This window comes from Hypanus sabinus, chromosome 8 (assembly GCF_030144855.1).
Source record: "Hypanus sabinus isolate sHypSab1 chromosome 8, sHypSab1.hap1, whole genome shotgun sequence".
Lineage (NCBI taxonomy): Eukaryota > Metazoa > Chordata > Chondrichthyes > Myliobatiformes > Dasyatidae > Hypanus > Hypanus sabinus.
This window is the reverse complement of record NC_082713.1, coordinates 26,091,287-26,106,220: the sequence shown is the minus strand read 5'-3', so window position 1 is coordinate 26,106,220 and position 14,934 is coordinate 26,091,287. Positions and strand designations below refer to the sequence as shown.

The 14,934-nt window shown below is 41.7% G+C and overlaps 1 protein-coding gene across 5 annotated transcripts in view; it reads left to right on the top strand.

Moving 5' to 3' along the window:
* nexmifb (neurite extension and migration factor b) overlaps nt 1-14,934 on the top strand; it is a 282,397-nt gene that overhangs the window by 84,373 nt on the left and 183,090 nt on the right. Inside the window, exon 1 of one of the 5 annotated variants that reach the window (XM_059976848.1) lies at nt 5,971-6,042. The exons of the other annotated variants lie outside the window; for them this stretch is intronic. The gene's annotated coding sequence lies outside the window, so the exon portion shown is untranslated. Of the gene's footprint in view, nt 1-5,970; nt 6,043-14,934 lie in introns of those variants that run through there. 5 annotated transcript variants of the gene reach the window in all.

Here is a 14,934-nt window from a genome sequence, read left to right as displayed (position 1 = left end):
AGTCCTGGACTCCAGTAGTCACTGATGTGCAAATCCCACAATGGTCTGGATTTTCCAATATGAGGCCTACTGGCTAGCATTTCTTGTCAGTGTTGACTCTTTGCAATTGATTTTACCAGATTTCTGGCTGTTGCTGGCTCAGGCAGTTGGAGGCAAATGGTAAGGCATGGTTTCATGCAAAGTACCACAAGCAAAGTAATCGAGCAATGTAGGTCTTGGCCACCAAACGACTGGAAGACTTTGATAGCCAGCAAATGCCGAACCATAGATTTATAGGCTGTTAAATATGTTGAGATTTTAATTGCATTTAACATTAAATATTACCTTTTGAAATATCAGTATTATTTTTAAAGAGCATTAAAATGAACAGAAGTAATCAACTTATTCTGCTCTATGAGGAAATCTGCAGATGCTGGAAATTCAAACAACACACACAAAATGCTGGTGGAACACAGCAGGCCAGGCAGCATCTATAAGGAGAAGCACTGTTGATGTTTCGGGCCGAGACCCTTGAGTCCTGATGAAGGGTCTCGGCCTGAAACGTCAACAGTGCTTCTTATAGATGCTGCCTGGCCTGCTGTGTTCCACCAGCATTTTGTGTGTGTTATTTTGCTCCATTTCCCCCAAGTCCAACAATATCCACTCGCATAGGCTATAGGCCCTTTTGAAATCGAGTGATCTTTTGTTGGAAAATCCAGGTCAGTTCTCAACCAGTAAGTTTAGAATGTCGAACTGCAGTGCCAGCATAATCTAGTCTAGTAATACAGCAAATTATTTGACTGTGGACATGATCGAAAAACCACTTTATTCAAGTTGGCTGGGAGATACCAGCTCCTATTTTTTCTTTTGTCTCTGACTACTAACCAACCAAGCAGGAAGTGTCATTTCTCATTGGTACCAGTTTGGAGTGTCTTGCAGTTGGCAGACATGAATAATAAGCTGTTCATCATTCTAGTAATTTTACAGAGGAACATGTCGTGGAGACTTACTTTGGTGGCAAAAAGGCGCACAGATTTTCAGTGTTTAATGAGCCAATGGCTGTATGATATGGGGACCTGCTCCAGCAAAATTCTACCATGTACGAGATCCAATGTAAGTGATTTTTTTGGAAAAGTAGCATGTGGATGTATAAATGTTGTATAACACACATCGATGTGAATGCCTGGATTGCTCAGCAAGTTAGTGCGTCTCACACACAAAAAGACCCAGAGCAACGTTACAAACTTTGTGATAAATATGGGAAGTCCTGGGTCACATTAAACAAAAGGTTTTTTTAAAAAATAGGAACACCAGTTGCCTAGAACACAACCAAGTGGTTTGATGCTATAGAATTTTGAGGTTGTCTCTCCTTTGATAGAATGTATGTTATTTTGTGGTCAATTAAAACTCTCCCTAATTACATGCTTTTCACATGAATTCACTTCCACAGAGGGGACAAAAGCTTAGTTCAGTCAATGGCTCAGGGTTTGTGGTTGGTAACTATGGAGCAGCATTTGCTGTTCACGTGGATGACAATAGCTCAGACATACCTTGCAGAGTCTGTAAGACAATAACTGTCTGGACTACCTTTCTGCCTGACTGCTTTCCCACCTGTCTCCCTGCTTTTCTCTGTCTCTTCAGGTGAGCATGACTGAACCTATATTTAAATCAGGGGTTATCATTCCTCTCAGCCCTCCTGTCTCCAAATTAGATCATTGCTCATTTTCTTTACTGTTTCTGAGACATTACAATACATAAATTGGTGGCTGTGCAGTAGAGACTTTTCAGCATGCGATACACTTGGTGGAGTGATCAGGTACGGGTCCTGCTTTCCTTCCAGAGAAAGGTAATCAAAGGTTTCTCCCATCAATAATGTCTCAGTTAAATAAGCCATAATTATAAAGTTAATAGCAGACGTCAGTTTGTCCTTCACTCTGATGATACAGACTGACAGTAATTTGAAATATTGATCAACTCCAGTCCATTTTCAGTCGCGTGTGGTTCAATGCGATTTGTGTAAAAGCTCAGATGCTAAATTGGATTCATCATAAATTGTACGGTCCTAATGAATTTCTATGACGCCCATGCCATAATAGTTTATTAAAATTTCATATTAAAATCTAGCAATACTTACACCTTTTATTGTTGTCCTTGCAATTTTGAATTTATTTCGTGTTGGTTGTTCTCCTTTTCATTTTGTAATGCCCTGTTCACTGGGAGAGAGGTGAGGAACAAAATTTTGAAATAATGGACCATGGTGTGGCAATACAAGTTTATTAGTTTATTAAGGGAGGGTAAGCATCAGTCTGTTCAGGAGTGAATGCATTTAATGACAAGATTCATGGTTGATTCAGAACTTACTGGATGTGAACTGGGTCTATTTTACACCCATTCCTTTCTTTACATGCCAATAACTCAATTCATTTACTCAAGCTGTTTCATTTGTGTATACTGCAGGTCCCCATTCTGTCTTTCTCATTGCCCATTTTTGACATTCCTTGCAAATAGGGGGCAATCTTTAGAAGCATGCTGATGGATCTTCTCATATCTGACCCCGTCCTTAAAAGTATCAACTCCCAAGTCTTTGTTATCAGACAATTGCCCATGCATGACATTATTTGAATGAAATCCCCCAACACTTGTCACCAGTGTGCACCTTCTGTTCAATGTGTCACCATCCAGGACATGCCCCCTTCTCATTATTCCCATCAGGAACCTGAAGATGCATACTCAGTGTTTTAGGAACAGACTCTGCCCTCTGTGAGCAGATTTCTGAATGGTTTATGGATCCATCCATGTGCATCATCTCTCTATTTTGGTCTCTATTTGCACAACTTATTTATATTTACTGTAACTTACAGTAATTGTTATAGTAATAAAACATGGTTATTTGAGCTACTGTCACCTTTCTGCTAAATTGAGCCAGTCTGGCCATCCTCCTCTGACCTCTTTCATTAACAAGGCATTTTTACCCACAGAACTGCCGCTCACTGGATGTGTTTTGTTTCTGGCACCATACTCTAAACTCGAGAGACTGTTGTGCCTGAAAATCCCAGGAGATCTGAGTTTTTGAGATACTCAAACCACCCCATCTAGCGCCAACAATCATTCCATGGGGCCAAAGTCAGTTAGATCATGTTTTTTTTTCCCCTATTCTGTTTCTTGGTCTGAACAACAACTGAACCTCTTCACCATGTCTGCGTGCTTTCTGCACTAAGTTGCTGTCACATGATTGGCGAATTAGATATTTGCATTAATGAGCAGGTGTACCTAATAAACTGGCCACTGGGTGTATATTGTGACTCTTGTGGATGTCCAATGTCTCAGCACGTTTAAATTAATGAAGAATTTAATGCTTCAGTTGCATGCTGGATTCAACACATTTGTGATGGTAAATGAATGGATCATCTGAAATTATAGAAAAGAAACAAAAATTTGTGTTGAGCATTCCATAGTTTTAGAAAGATAGTGGTCAAAAAGGCTGTTTTCCTAAGGAAAGGTTTGTCAGCCCATTGCACTTCAGGTGCTTACTCATTATAAAGCTTGCAGTAGTGGGAGGGCTCTTTTTTTTAAAAAAACAGAGTTGTTTTCCAGTGTTGGCCATTTTATAATGTAGAAAATGCAGCACTCAATTTGTTCATAACAAACTCTGACACCCAACATTGGGACAATGACCAAAGATAAGGTGCTTGTTGCGATGTTGAACGGGAAACAATTTGTTTCCCACGACATCATCAGTGAGAATTTCAGATATTGTTGGGGTTGGGTACCGGGGTGGAGGGGGAAGCTAATGTGTCCTAGTTTAGCTTCTCCTCTGAAGAATGCGTGGTATCAATCTAGATTACTTAGTGCTCAAGCCTCTGAAGTGGGAATTGAAATCACATCACTTGAGGATAAGAAGTTAGTTTCTGCTGGGGTTCATTTGGTAATATTTTCACCTCCAATTTGAAATGTCTATTTTCCCTTAATGTGAGGCCAGCTTTTATTGCATTAGAGAAGGTGAGTAACCACCTACTGCGTTGAGTGCAGTAGCTATGTAAACTTTTATTGTTATGTTCTATTTCGACACCCCTAATTATCCCCAAACTTGACCTATGATTTTTAAACATATCAGACAAAAAATTTCCTAAGTTTTCAAGATTGCAATTAATAGAACTAGAAGTTATTAATATTTTCTCATCAGTCTGTATGAAGTAATGAAAACTTTCTTTAAAAAAAAGGACTGCTGAAAGAGCCAAGTATATTAAATCTCATCAAATATTTTTCACTGATACCTCAGGAAGAGGGAAGTGACTGGAATTCCGATGTAGCACCATTGTCATCTTTGTGTACACTTGGCTTATCTTCTGGTACCTGAACTGTTATGTGCGCACATCTATTAACATTTAACATCGCGTCTTATTTGCAATCTCTGTTTTTTAAAAAAGAAATCACAATTGTAAAATGGCAGAGTCGAGCATGTTCATGTTGAACTTCATGGAGCACATTATAAAAGCTTTGCATGAGCTTTAAAAAAAAAATTTCAACAAACAGTGGCGATTATAGAGGTGATGTGTGCCAAGCTACATTTAATGTTAAATTGCATCAATTTTAAAGATTGATCACGTTGGGGCACAGCCTTAGGTTATTTTCACAGGATCCCAGCTGCCGTTTTCTCATTTAATTGTCCGCCGCTGTGGTTGCCTGTTGCAAGTGTAAAACTAAGCTTGTCCACCCACTAAATAAATTCAATTGGTTCTGCTTGGTGGGATTATGCCCTTGCTTACTTTCTGTCCTTCCAGCAGCCATTACAAGTCATCTGACATTATTACAGGCTTTATACAATCATTACTGTAAGATTTTTAAGGCCATTATTGTACCTGAAAATACATGCTCAGAAGTGTCTGTGGCTCCAACCAAAGGGTTCCATGGAGAAAAGAAACAAAAATTGTGGTAAATATCAGAAATTATGCTTTGAGTTCTCGAGACCTTTGACAATACCTCAAATATTCTAACAACTTTAAGATATACTTCAAAGTAAAGTGAATGCAGCAGACATGGCTCTGTATGTAGGTAACAATGATGTGACTGGGTTATTAAGGAGGGTCCATGCACTTCAAATGGAGCTGTGGAGTCTTTAATGTCCACTTAAATTAGCAGAGTAGCTTTTGTCCAAATTGCAACACTATTGAGTGTGAAGAATTGGCCTATTTTATATACCCTAGCCTTGGAATTCAGCTTGCACATGAAGTCTGTGACTCAGAAACCACTATGTTCTCAATTTGAGCTTAAATATCTGTCTTAACAGGAGAATGGTAACCTGGCAAATGGCGTGCAAGAAATATTTGGCAAGTTTATTTTTTCTCTGGGAGAGCCTAAAGGAGAATTGCTGCTCATAATTTTTATCATGATGGCACCCTCGAGTGATATAATAACACACTTCAATGTAATTTACATTGTTCGTTTAGAATGGTGCAAGAAAAGCTTTGCCAAATAGTTTCCGCAGGGAGACTCTCCGTTTAATTGCATTTTGGCTTCAGAAGAGGGGTATTAAACCACATTTGTGAAATACGATGAAAAGAGGAATTTGGGCAGCCTGATCATGTTGCCTTGAACTGATGGTGAATGATTGATTTAGCAGGAGTATACTTTCAAATTCCACGTGTGGTACCCCGCAGCATGGTTGTGACAATGCCTGTTGTGTACAGTGGGGGAATGTAAAGCATTTGTTCTTTATAATTGGAACATTAAATTCAGTTTGTACACCTTAAAAGTGCATTGATTTAATTTCTTTCCATCTAATCAAGCACCTCATTTAATGTTGAACTGTAATTCTTTGGTAATCTTTTAAAAAAAATTCAAGTTTCAAGACTGCTTATTGTCATTCTTCAGGACATCATTGTAACAGGGAACAAAACGATTGTTACTGCAATATATATATATATTGCAGTAATATATATATATATTGCAGCTGCTGTAAATGATAAAACAGAGAGAGTTGGCAGCAACAAATGTATCTGCATTGTGGAGTTTGCTCTTCCTATTTGTGACTCTTTGAATTCTTGACTCCCCCCACCATCAGACGTAAGTTTTTATTTTTCAGCTTATTTTTTCGTTAGTTCAGCTGCCACTCCTTCAAACAAAGACTTGACTTTCTTTGTAGTAGGTAAAATGTGGAGTGGTTTGAGGCAAACAGCATGGATACATTCGAGGGGAAGCAAGGTAAGTTTATAAGAAACTAAGGGATACAAGCTCCCCTGAAGGACTTACAGATACAGAATAGAAGGGGTTTCTTTTTGAATATAAAAATTATTAACATAGATCTATTGTAATAATTATTTTTAGTTAATTCTGTGGTTCTAACAACAACTCTGGCATTTAATTCACCCTTTTCAGCTGGGCTGTACTTTTGGAATGTTTTGCATTATTACCCCAGCACACTTGCATAGAACTGCAAAAAAAAGCAGCGAATGACTTGTAAGTCTCTCAAGTTGAGTATGTAAGAAGCATTAATCAATATGTCCCCTGCTTTGATTGTGCCTCATAGACACTGTGGAGGGTAATGCACCCCACAAATGCAATCAGCTGTTTGAAATGAAAGCATTAGTACTAGAGTCACTTTTACAGTTTGGCTTTGAATTAATTCAGATGAGGCAATATAATAATTAGCTAGCTTCAATTACTGGAATGAACTCGACTTCTGGAGGACTTGCATCACATCATTGTAGATTCTTTGGCAAATAGCACATTTGGTGAATAGCGGTCGAATTCAGTCAGATTACCCCCTAGGAACGGTATTTATTGATTTTGGAGTCGTCACCCTGAAAATGACAAACGCCTGGTTGCATAATGATGCTGCAGTTTCAATATATTTTATTTACACTTTATTTTACTTCAGAGTCTACTCCTTTTCCTGAATTCAAATACTCTGTCTTGCTCTCGCCGTGTGGGTGTTGGAAGGCAGAAAGGTGATTCTCCCTTCATCGTTCCGCATATTTTTTTTCTCTCTCTCTTCCTTGGATCTTTTGCCTTGGTCTATCTGGCTATATTTCACTTGGTGCCCGTCTTTTCCTGTCGCCTTCTTTTGCAGACATGCCTGTATTGCTCCCTCTTCCTTTCTGCGTGTCTATGGTAGTTTTACTCATTTTGTCGCCTTTGCACGGGCCACCGCCGTTTTCACAGGTCGGCGATGGGCAACTTGCCAGAAACATGCTTGACTGATGTGGGAAATCCAACCCTCTTCCCCGCACAATAAATACATTAAAAGTTATATATATTACATAAATAAAATAAAAGCTTCTGGGTCAAGCCTGGGCCAGTTCAATCGTCTGCTTCCAGTAGGCAATACAGCATTACTGCCAGCATTAAGATAAATATATTCACCTTAGCTATTCGCTTCACTGGAAACCACTAAGTTGTCTGTTAAATGTTTTGCCATCACAAATGATTCCGGAAACTGCAGGAGCATTACATGATCTCCCGCTGATCCCGAGCCTCTGCAGTTTGCTTACAGTATGTTGCTTTGCATTATAATCCTGAACAAATGGTAAGATATTTCATGCTGATGGACTGCAGGGCATTCCTTGCTCTTTTTTTAAAAACCTCTGTGGGAGGTCCCAATCATTCAGGTTTAAGAAGACACAAACCAGTAACAATCCCTGTATTCTAACTGAGGAGCGCAGAAGGGTGCAGTGTTTGTAGAGCCGCATAAACGTACAGCGGCAAGCCTGCACACATGCACGCACTGCCTTGCAGTAGAGCCGGACGCAGACCTTTAATGAAAGAGCTTATTGATTGGCATTTGATGAAAAGCCAGGAGTGTGTGTTCTGTGCCGGTTGCTGGATGGCTTGCTCCTGTATTTGTAGCGGGTCGGAGCATGGTGAAGTTAATGGAATCGTGTGCTGCTCGGAGCATGTACTCGATCAGTACCAGCAGCTGCTGCAGAGAGAGGGGGGAGAGAGGGCTGCATTGGAAGGAGCTGTTTTCTTGATCGCAAGTACTGCAGTGTGGCCGCTCCTACCATTGGAGACATTTAGCAAATATGCTTAGTGACGCTGAATTTGTGCACTGTATAGGCAGACCAATGAAAGAGCTCAGCAACAAGAATACTGTGGGCGTTCATTAGAACAGGTGTTGGTGGATTTGGCAAGGGAATTAATTGGGGTATATAACAATTTTTTTTTGTTTCACAGTTAGGTAATTGACATCGAGGGCTACATCCTTTGTTTCATGAATGTTGCTGCTTCTGTTTCGCCATTCTTATTGTGTAGACTTCATTTAAAATCTGCTCACTATCAGATGTTCCTTAGTGTCAGTCACCCGTAATTTGTATAGAATTTCTTGCTTTGTTTCCGAAAACAAATAGGATGTACTCTGTATAAACTGTGTTGAGGAAATAGAAACTTGAATTGAAGTGCAATATGTCTTTGCTGTTGTGCTATAAAATGTTATAGTTTCTTCCCTTGGTTAACAGTGAACTTGTTTTTGTATTTTTTTTTGCTTTTTTTTAAAGAAAGTGTTTGATGTTGCATTTACCAGGTCAACTAGGGCAAAAGAGAAATAAAACTCTGCACTTGATCACAGCCTTAATCTTCTGCCTGTACACCTTCCTGGTTCAGACCAACAGCATAGACATACGCGGTCAGTCGAGAGTGACTGCGCAAGCCACACACTGCCTGAAAATTGTAGTGATGGGCAATTATATTTGCTGACAGAAGCACGGATGCTTGTGGAGGAGCAGTGGAAAGCCACACTCTGTGGTGGCTTTTGACTCTTCCAGCAGCAGGATTCCTTTCTCTGATAAAGGTCCAGTCAATTGCTGCTAAACATGGCTTTAGAAGCACATCCTGCCTTGCCAATCTCATTGTTTATCTGAGGAAATCAGTTTGCTGTGGTAAAGTGCTGCACTGTTGACCACCTACATTTTGGAAATTTTACCCTGATTATAAACAAATGACGTGTGCACATGCAGTTGAACACTTGTCCTTTCTGATTGTTGCTGATGGGATTGGAAGGTGGTGCTGAGAAAGATTTTTGCCAGTTATTGTGTTTCATCATGTCGGTAGTGTACACTGAAGACACAAGATGTTATTGTATGTTCATACTAATGAGGGAGCTCAGCAAGCGAATTGATAAATTCCTCTCCGTGACATATCAGACTTCTTAAGACTGTTGCATCTCCACAAGCTGTCTGAGACTGCTGATCTATTCTTTGTAGGTGGTGAATCAACTTTGAGGAATTGGGAGTGAATTATTTACTGCAGAACACCAAGTACTTGACATTTCTTAATAGTTAGATCTATTTTTATTTCTGATCATTATTGACTCGGGACCATGATGGGAGTGGCATTTAATATCACAGGATGAGAAGTGAAAAATTGTAGATGATAGAAATCTGAATAGCAAATGATGGAACTATTCAACCAGACGATATAACCTCAGAATAGGGGGACATCCTTTTAGAGCAGAGAGGAGGAATTTCTTTAGCCAGTGGTGGATCCATGAAACTCATTGCCACAGGTGGCTGTAGAGGCCAAGTGATTGGGTATATTTAAGGCAGAGGATGATAGCTCTTGATTAGTCAGGGTGTGAAGAGGTACGGGGAGAAAGTAAGAGATTGGGGCTGAGAGGGAAAATGAATCAGCCATGATAAAATGGTGAATCAGACTCAATGGGCCAAATGGCCTAATTCCGCTCCTATATCTTATGGTCTCATGGTGAAGCAGGGTCTATGTAGAGGGCAAGAGTCTTGCATGTGAGGTCAGAGATATTCGGAAACTAGAGTTCATCATTATGAAAAATAGTTAATCTGAAGCATCAAGCCCATTCTCTCCATTGATCCTGCCTGACCTGCTGAGTATTTTCAATTTTCATTTAATACCACTGAAGATTGTATAACCATCAATGAACAGCTCACTTTGGTTAATCAGGGAGGAGGGTGTGCAGGCACCCAGCAGGACTAAAAACAAAGCCTGTCAAAGGGCGGATGAATTCCTTTTTAGTCAACGGCCACCTGCTGTCTGTGTGAGGAGTGGCGCGCCACACAGTCTTCCGTTTCGCGCCTTGTAAGGCAATGGGAACAAAGGTGCTTTAATGTCAAGGACAGTTCCTCTCACCTGCTGTACAGTTGAGCTCTTGGATCCAGATATGGCAGAGATAAAAGAAAGGTCTGGATTTGAGTGGTCCTATCAGAATGTTACCTTTAGCAAGGAGTACTTTGTCTCTGCGCGTGGACTGTTTGTCCCACTCCCAAGGGGCTACACAGCATCAAAACCAGTTACTTCCTCCAAGATGTCAAGCAGATCAACACCTCCACCCACTAACCCACCCCATCACCACTGCTTTGTCATTTCCTGTCTTTCACCTTATGTACAGATACCGTTCTGCCTTATGCCACTTTATATACTTACAATCACATCTGGTGTATTTATATTTATTGTGTTGTTCATGCTTATTGTGATTTTAAGCTGCATCGGGTCTGGAGTAACAATAATTTTATTCTCTTTTTACACTTATATGCTGAAGAATTACAATAAATAATCTTAAATCTTTGGTATTGTTGATGACATTTCTATCACATGATAAGTGAGAGAAGATAGATGGGATAATACATCTATTTGAATAGTGAAGCAAAATTACTAAGAAATACTCTGGTAACACATTCGCTTACCCCCATGCTCCAATCATACTCATGCGCAGCAGGCTTATTTGTGTTGCATGTAGGTTGTAGAGCTCAATGCCATATCCTTGCAACCACTCACCAACCTTCCTACTACTTTAAGCTTACTTCATTCCTCCCCAAAGTTATGTTTATATACTTGTGATAAACTCAAATCTATGTACAAAGAGGTTTGGAGGTTTTTAAAAATTTATTCACACTCGTAGTATTGGTTGTATTTACTGTTCTTCCCTATCTGACTTTGAATTGACGAGGGAATCAGCTAAACGGAGTAGCGGGAAACAGAGTAAGAAGGCTTTGGCTCAAGAGGCATCGGCGAGCAGAGGCTGAGGACGAGCTTGCTCCCAGTGAGGTAAGACAGGGTAAGCTCCTTTAATTAACCTAGTTAACTTAGAAGTAGGTAACGGACGCAGCAGTTAGGGCAGTTGGGTGTTCCGTCTGCAGTATTTGGGAAGTCAGGGCGAGCACAATTGTCACTGATGACTACACCTGCAAAAGGTGCATCCAGCTGCAGCTCCTGACAAACCGAGTTAGGGAGCTGGAGCTGGATGAACTTCAGATCATTCAATAAAAAGTATACAGTTTTGGATACTGTTGGTGGGGATGACCTACCAGGGACAAGTTGCAGTGGTTGCGTCTCTGGCACTGAGACTGGACTCTCAGCTCAGAAGGGAAGGAGGGAAAAGAGGAGAGCAGTAGTGATAGGGGATTTGATAGTTAGGGGGACAGATAAGAGGCTCTGTGTGAGAGATCAAGAATCCCGGATGGTCTGTTGCCTCCCTGGTGCCAGGGTCCACGATATCACAGATCGAGTTCTCTGTATTCTCAAGAGGGTAGGTGAGCAGCCAGAATGTCATGGTCCATGTAGGGACCAATGATGTGGATAGGAAGAAGGAGGAGGTCCTGCAAAGAGAGTTTAGGGAGTTAGGTGCAAAGTTGAAGGACAGGACCTCCAGAGTTTCAATCTCAGGATTGCTACCCGTGCCACATGCTAGTGAGGCTAGAAATAGGAAGATAATGCATCTAAATATGTGGCTAAGGAGTTGGTGCAGGAGGGAGGGCTTCATGTTTCTGGACAATTGGCCTTGTTCCAGGGAAGGTGGAACCTGTTGCACCTGAACTGAAGGGGGACTAATATCCTTGTGGGAAGGTTTGCTAGTGCTGCTCCAGGGGGTTTAAACTAGATTTGCAGGGGGAGGGGAACCAGAGTGTTAGAGCAGATAGTGAGGTGGAGGAGGATAAAGGTCATGCAAGAACTGCAAGTATAGTGCATGCAGTAAAGCCAGATCTAATATATAGAGAGATTTTGAGGAAAGAGAAGCAGAATAAAGGGTGTAAAGGTAGTAAGGTAGAAGGGCTAAAGTGCGTGTACTTCAATGCAAGAAGCATCAGGAACAAATGTGATGAACTGAGAGTTTGGATACATACATGGAATTATAATGTAGTGACCATTACAGGGACTTAGCTGGCACCAGGGCAGGAATGGATTCTCAATATCAGATTCAGATTCAGTTTATTGTCATTTAGAAACCACAAATGCAATGCAGTTAAAAAATGAGACAACTTTCCTCCAGAATTATATCACAAAAGCATATGACAAAACAGACTACACCAGAAAATCCACATAACATTTGGCAATCCCCAATCCAGAGTCCGGAGAGGCTGCTGCATATTAATATCACGCTACCGTCTTAGCCCGTTCCCCAGAAAGGAGCTCCAAAACCACCAGACAAAACAAGACCAAAAACTAAAGCTACAAGACCTGCACAAAACCACATAGTTACAACATATAGTTTCAACAGTGCAAACAATAGCATAATTGATAAAAAAAAAACAGACCATGGGCACAGTAAAAATAGTCCAAAGATGTTAAAAGACTATAAATTCAAAAGAAACCACCACACAGTTTCCACAAGTCCTCAGGGTCCTGAGAGACTCGTCATCCTATGCAGGCAGCAGAAGGGAAAACCCCCACTGTGGACTTCCACGGCGCCGCCCGACTCAGCCTTGCAGATGCAGCACACAATGAAAGCTCCATCCACGGCGCCGCCCGACTCAGCCCCGCAGACGCAGCACACACCAAAAGTGACCTGACCGCAGCCTCCAGCCATCCCCTCTGGCACAGCTTCTCTGAGCACCATCTTCTGCCAAGTGTATTAAGACGCCCCCACCAACGGCCATTGGCAACGCGACCCGGAGGACTGGGGGCCTGTTCTTCCCAGCAGAGTCCCGGACCTCACAGCAGCAGCAGCAACGAAGAAGGTCGTCCTGGAGATTTCCAGATGTTCCTCCATGCTCCCATGTCCGTTTTCAACCGATTATGATTGCGCACGGCACCCCGCTTCACAAATAACAGATAATCAGCTCCGGAGTGGCTGCTGCAAGCTGCGTCGCACCGCCATCTTAGATCTTATATTCCTGGATTTCAGTGTTTTAAAAGTGATGGGGGGGGGGGAAGGGGAGGAGGGGTGGCATTATTGGTCAAGGATATTATGACAGCTACAGAAAGGGTGGGTCATGTAGCAGGATCCTCTTTTGAGTCAGTATGGCTAGAGAGCAGTTACTCTATTGGGAGTATTCTATAGGCCCCCTGGTAGCAGCAGAGATACTGGGGAGCAGATTGGGAGGCAGATTTTGGAAAGGTGCAGAAATAACAGGGTGGTTATCATGGGTGACTAACTTCCCTAATATTGATTGGCACCTGATTAGTTCCTATGTTTTAGATGGGGCAGAGTTTGTTAAGTGTGTCCAGGACAGATTCCTGTCACAGTAAGTTGACAGGCCGACTAAGGGGAATGCCATACTAGATCTAGTATTTGGTAATGAACCAGGTCAGGTCACAGATCTCTCAGTGGTTGAGCATCTCGGGGACAGTGACCACTGCTCCCTGGCCTTTAGCATTATCATGGAAAAGGATAGAATCAGAGAGGACAGGAAATTTTTTAATCAGGGAAGGGCAAATTATGAGGCTATAAGGCTAGAACTTGTGGGTGTGAATTGGGATGATGTTTTTGCAGGAAAATGTACTATGGATATGTGGTTAACATTTAGGGATCTCTTGCAGGATGTTAGGGATAAATTTGTCCCAGTGAGGAAGGTAAAGAATGGTAGGGTGAAGGAACCATGGGTGACAAGTGAGGTGAAGAATCTAGGCAGGTGGAAGAAGGCAGCATACGTGAGGTTTAGGAAGCAAGGATCAGATGGGGCTATTGAAGAATATAAGGTAGCAAGAAAGGAGCTTAAGAAGGGGTTGAGGAGAGCAAGAAGGGGGCATGAGAAGGCCTTGACGAGTAGGGTAAAGGAAAACCCCAAGGCATTCTTTAATTATGTGAAGAAAAGAAGGATGACAGGAATGAAGGTAGGATCGTTTAGAGATAAAGGTGGGAAGATGTGCCTGGAGGCTGTGGAAGTGAGTGAGGTCCTCAATGAATACTTCTCTTCGGTATTCACCAATGAGAGGGAACTTTATGATGGACAATATGAGTGAGGTTGAAGTTCTGAAGCATGTTGATATTAAGGGAGAGTAGGTGTTGGAATTGTTAAAATACATTAGGATGGATAAGTCCCTGGGGCCTGATGGAATATTCCCCAGGCTGCTCAACGAAGTGAAGGAAGAGATTGCTGAGCCTCTGGCTAGGAACTTTATGTCCTTGGTGTCCACGGGAATGGTACCGGAGGATTGGAGGAAGGCGAATGTGGTGTCCTTGTTCAAAAAAGGCAGTAGGGATAGTCCGGTTAATTATAGACCATTGAGCCTTACGTCTGTCGTGGGAAAGCTGTTGGAAAAGATTCTTAGAGATAGGATCTATGGGCATTTAGAGAATCATGGTCTGATCAGGGACAGTCAACATGGCTTTATGAAGGGCAGATCGTGTCTAACAAGCCTGATAGAGTTCTTTGAGGAGGTGACCAGGCATATAGATGAGGGTAGTGCAGTGGATGTAAGCTACATGGATTTTAGTAAGGTATTTGATAAAATTCCACACGGTAAGCTTATTCAGAAAGTCAGAAGGCATGGGATCCAGGGAAGTTTGGCCAGGTGGATTCAGAATTGGCTCGCCTGCAGAAAGAGGGTCGTGGTGGAGGGAGTACATTCAGATTGGAGGGTTGTGACTAGTGGTGTCCCACAAGGATCGGTTCTGGGACCTCTACTTTTCGTGAGTTTTATTAACGACCTGGATGTGGGGGTAGAAGGGTGGGTTGGTAAGTTTGTAGACAACACAAAAGTTGGTGGTATTGTGGATAGTGCAGAGGATTGTCGAAGATTGCAGAGAGACATTGATGGGATGCAGAAGTG